Source organism: Triticum urartu, chromosome 5A (assembly GCF_056163025.1).
Source record: "Triticum urartu cultivar PI428250 chromosome 5A, HENAU_Tu73, whole genome shotgun sequence".
Lineage (NCBI taxonomy): Eukaryota > Viridiplantae > Streptophyta > Magnoliopsida > Poales > Poaceae > Triticum > Triticum urartu.
Window position 1 is genome coordinate 482229259 of NC_141877.1, and position 5784 is coordinate 482235042.

Sequence of the window (5784 nt, forward strand, 5' to 3'; positions counted from 1 at the left end):
TCAGGTAAGATTACAGTGGGGAGGAAAGAAACCGGTCTCCCACGGTAAAAAAAAAGCAACGTAATCTTAGGATGCGTTTGCTAGGATGCATATAGCCCAATTAGGGGAGGAAAGAAACCGGTCTCCCACAGTACAAAAAAAGCAACCTAATCTTAGGATGCGTTTGCTAGGATGCATATAGCCCAATCAGGTCCGGGCGGAATGAAAATGGGTCGTTCGGTTGCGTGCAAGCAGCCTGACTCGCATCGGCACGAAACTTAAAGCACCCCAGAGTCTGGCTCGCCGGAAACGCTCGAATCGGCCGTTTCCAGCCAGGCTAAGTCGGGCGCAAAAGGAAGACGCGGCGTAGGGCATGGTGCAGAGGGGGGATTCGATCAGAGATGGCGGGAGGGGGAAATCGGCAGAGGCGGAATGGCGTGAAATTTACCCTCGCCACCCCATTTACTCACTCACCCCTTGCTCTAGGACAAGCCCTCCTCTTTTATTGGCACTGGCGGCTACAATGATTTAGATCTGCGGGTCCGACGATGGCGGCAGCAACACTGCCCGGCAGCGGCAGCTGCTTCTCCCCTTCTTCTTCGACTCCGTCCGGCCATCCTCGTCTTGGCCATGTCTCCCCCGACCCCGAAGCTGGTAAGCTACCCCAAGCCCCCCTCCTTTGTTAGGTCGTTCGTCAGGAGCGTTTAGGGTCGATCACACCATTGTCGACTGCATCATGGATGTCGCTTAGGTTGTGGATGAACGGACGAAGCTTCTAGTTCAGGCAGCAACACTGATAGTTGTGGTCCATAAGAGAGTTGTTCGTCGGAATGAAAAACCTCTCTCCGGTATGGTCCGATATTGATCCGGGATCAGGAGAGCATAGCGAATCTAAACTACATCTACAACTGCAACAACACAGAGGCTCTATGGATGTTTCGAATGAAAAGAACACCTTTCGCCAGGCTTGTGCAGACGCTCAGGAGCAGGGGGCTACTAGAAGATAGCATCCACACCATTGTGGAACAACAAATAGCCATGTTCCTCCATGTTGTTGGTCATAACCAGAGGTTCAGGGTTGTACACAACACCTTCACGAGATCAATGGAGTCCATCTCTAGGTACTTGAAGCAAGTGTTGTATGCTATTGGGGAACTCAGAGTAGAGATGATCGTGTCACCAACCGGCTGGACTCCTACCAAGATTTGCACTAGCCTAATATGGTATCCGCACTTCAAGGTGAGCACCTACAGTATGTAGTTCATGCCTTGATATGTTGTTATTGTTCTGCTATAGCCATAACACCATCTTGTAATGCCATTCCAGGATTGCATTGGAGCAATAGGTGGTACTCATGTCACTGCCAGAGTGTCGAGGTCACAAGCTGCAACATATAGAGGGAGGAAGCAATGCACAAGCCAGAATGTGATTGTTGTTGTTGACTTTGATCTGAAGTTCATATATGTGCTGGTTGGCTGGGAAGGATCAACACATGATGCTAACATTCTCAGTGGCAACATGAGTCATCATGATGGAATCAACATCCTCGATGGCAAGTTCTACCTAGGAGATGCTGGCTATGCATGTCGGCCAGGAGTTCTTCCACCCTTCAAGAAAACCAGGTATCATCTTAATGAGTTCTTTGGTAGGAACTATCCTAGGACTCCTTAGGAACCATTCAATCTCAGACACCCCAATCTTAGAGTAACGGTTGAGAGGGCATTTGGAGCTATGAAGAATAGGTTTAAGATACTGGATCAGAAGCCATTCAACCCTTACCCTACCTAGGTCAAGCTTGTTCTTGCATGTTGCATCATTCACAACTGGATCTTACAATGGGAATCGATAAACTTGTGACGGAGGAGGAAGATGTGACTCCTGATGAGGTGATCAGCTCTGGCCATGGTGTGGTGGCGTTTGACAAAGAGGCGTGGAAGAACAAAAGGTTGAAGTGGGCTCAGGCAATGTGGGATAACAGAGGTCAAACAAGGATCTGAAGAAGAAGAAGAAGAAGAAGAAGAAGAAGAAGAAGGATCTGAAGAAGAAGAAGAAGAAGCGCAGCAACATCAGTAGAAGAGGAGGAAGAAGAGGATGAACTTCCACCTAGTTAGCATAGTTGAACTTTCCCCTATCCAGCCTTATTGGCTCTTAATAACTTGTATTGTCATTTGCTAGTACTTAGGATAAACTGTCATTTGTTTCCTAGCTAGGGCAAGACAATGTTCAATGTGTGTGGGGTAAGGTCACCACTAGTGAGAAATCGTGATAACATCTTTAACCGTTTGCAACCAAACAACATGTTGTTTGTCTAACAACAGTGGTGCAGGCAACCAAACAACGTGCTAACTAGTTGCTCCCTCATGGACGGAGCCTAATGCAGGCAACCAAACTATATGTAGATGTTGATTTTTAGCATGCATTAGCTCAAACGAGCCCAACTGGGACAAATATGCAAAATGCTCTAAAACAGAGATGCGAACCAAACGCATCCTTATGGAATGCATGCTTGTGAGTTACGTCCTGTCCGTGAAAAACGTGCATCAAAATCATATATGATAAAAACGAAAGATAGTGTTGTAATCTTATGGCAATGAATGAGTGAGGCGTTCATAATTTTTTTAAGGAAAAGTATGTTTTTCATCTCTAAATTCTCTCAAAAGTATAGAAATAGCCCCTTAACTTCGAAACCAGCGAAACTTAGTCACTCAACTTTACAAACCGGATAATTTTAGTCCCTCATATCACTTTGGGTGGTTCTCGTGTGACGTTGACATGGTTTTCACAAAATCTTACACATTAGTGTAAGCTATGTAAAAAAACAACATAACAAAGCGTACAAGTGATTGGGTCGCATTTGCCAGCAGGGAGAAATAATTACAAAATGGTAAATAAACTAACATGGGGAGAAGAGGATTTGAACCGATGCAATGTTCCTCCTATCTTTCTTTGAAGTACCGATAGGGCTACGGAAAAGATTAGAATTTTACAGATCTCATTTCTTCTGGCAAAGCGACGAGGCTTATGTGTAGACCCAAAGACCAGGGCGGGTTAGGGATCAGGTGGATACGTAGGTTGATGGATGTTCAACTTTTAGATCAGGCGGATACAATGAGTTAGAAGTTAACCATGAATGGAGTATTCTCTGTCAAATCCATATATTTGGACTTAATTGATTTCGGGCCATTGTTGAGGTCTTTGCACATATGAAAGATTAAAGTTCCACTCCGCATCAAGATCTTTATGTGGTTTGTCCACAAAAGAGTCATCTTGACCAAAGATAATCTGATGAAAAGGAATTGGGTCGGTCAGTCCAGATGTTGTTTTTTGATCAAAATGAGACAATTAAACACCTCTTTCTCGAATGTCCACTTGCAAAACTGTTATGTCGATCCATTCATATAGCTTTTAACGTTAATCCTCCAATGAGTATAAACATGTTATTTGGGACGTGGCTTAATGGAGTAGACATACACACAACTAAACATATTCGAATAGGGATATGTGCATTATTATGGACTATATGGAACACTCGAAATGATATGATTTTTAATGGGACAAAATTCACTATTTTTTTGCAGGTTATCTACATATCTACAGCCTGGATCCTTATGTGGTTGTTACTCACTCATGCGGACTACAGAGAGATTATGGTTATTGGGTGCAGCCGATGGAAGACGGTAGCACGGGCTATCTTCAGCCAATTTGGATGGCGAGATAATAATAGGCTAGGTGTGTAGGCATCGTAGTTTGTTTTTTACAATCGGATGTGACACTTTCTCGCCGGGTGTGACGTTTTACAGATTTGTTTATCTTTCTTATTCAGATTTTGAGTTTCCGTGAAACTTAAGACCTTGTTTTGATTTTAATAATATGGTTGCATGCATCGATTGATGCAAAGAGGCTGGAGGTAAACCTCTTTTTCAAATAAAAAAATACTTTTATATCTGGAAGCTCTGCCTGAGGCGGGACGACAGCCACCTCACCTCACCATGTGACTGCACTGCTACAGCCGCACACTAGATCGGCGATGGCGTCCCCGTGGTAGAAGCCATTAAGTCTGCTAGACAACGGCTATGATCGACAGCCAATCCGCAACGTTGCAGCCTCCACCGTTCACTCAAGGTTATGCTGGAAGTACGCGGCACCGCCGCTGCGACTGGAAGCTGAGTTCGTCTAACGTCTCGCTGCGTCGTGGCGGCCGAGAACAAGGACGTGGTGCACGTGCACCTGTGGCTCGCGGGGTCCTTCTCTCCCCGGACGTGGAGGCCGAGCGACAGCGCCGTCACAAGCTGAACCTCCGTGCCGCCATGCCCTCTCCGGTGAGCAGCACCGACGTGGATTGCCTGGCCAAATACGGGCAGAAGTGGGTGCGAATTGCGTACGCGCACCGTCGTGGACTCGATCGTGCACCCCGCGGTGGAAGTAGCAGTCCAAGTGGGAGCTCCACGACCCCTGCACGGCGCTCACGCTAGCCATGTTCGACAACTGCCACCTCGGCAAAGCGAACACCGCCGCCGGAAACACCGTCATTAGGGCGTGTTTGGTTGCCCGTATAAGGTCCAACCAGACCCACACGGGAAGGATCCGGCCTGTTTGGTAACCTGCATACACTATTGGGCCTGCATCACACGCTTTTTAAAGCATCTCTGGGTCTGCCTCGCTGGAAACCCAGGAATCGGCACTTTCTCTGGAGCCAGGCCGAACGGAAGCGCAGCGAGCGAGCCCCTGCAGGAGGAGAAACGGGAGGAATGCGAGCTGTTTAAGTGGTGTCTTCTTCAACCTCGAGTAAGCTCCTCTCTTCCATGTCCCTCTAATCTACACAACGGTGCTTCGATTCGAGGTAAGCTCTACACGAAAAAGATGCACATCGATGCTACGGTTCCATTCTGGTGATCGGTTTGGTTTGTAGTTTCCTCGACCGTACATGCTCAATCTCTTGTTCCCGTTTGGAGCTGTTTTGGACGAATTTTGTCAGATTCGTCGCACACGATCGATTGTTTGAAATATCCTTTGACCAACAGCCTAATCTCGCCGTTCTGCACAACATTTGTGTTGCAAGTTTCTTGTTTCGATGATCGTTCATCTCGGCCTTCTCTCCATGATCCTACTGCAGTCAGTCGCCATGGCGCGCACACTGACAGAGTTCTTCTCCTCTGTTCTCTGCCACCGACGGGGCCGATCATCTCGGCCTCCTCTCTCTCATCCCACTACACTGGAGTCGTTCCGGCGTCGATCATCTCGACCTCCTCTCTCGTCCTACTGCACGGACGATACCATGGCGCGAGCACTGCATTCTCCTCCTCTACCCACTGTCTTTGCACAAGCATCGTGACTAGTTCGTCGACGGTGTCGCTCGTCGTGCCGCCGACAGGGTCGCTCGTCCACGACACCATGCTCGTCATGTCGGACACGGCGCCACGGCTACTATCCACCGCAGTCGCCATGGTCCGGCGCATACTGCATTTCTTCTCCCACTTCCTCTGCTATATTTTAACCCTATGTGCTAAGTGCAAGTGCTAGCTCTTAATCATACCCCATGCGGGCAACCAAACAACGTGTAGTTGCATGTGTAGAGACAATGCAGGCAACCAAACAACGTGCCAAAGTTGATCCCCTAATGCAGGAAGTCCATATGCAGGCAACCAAACAACTCGCAGATGTCGCATATGAGGCTGTTTTTCCATAGCCAGGCTGGGTTGAGATGTCTATGCAATGCAACTACTATTCCCTACGGCAACCAAACACGCCCTAGGATGGACAAGGTGTACACTAACACGCACCCACTCATCGTACTGCACCGGCCCG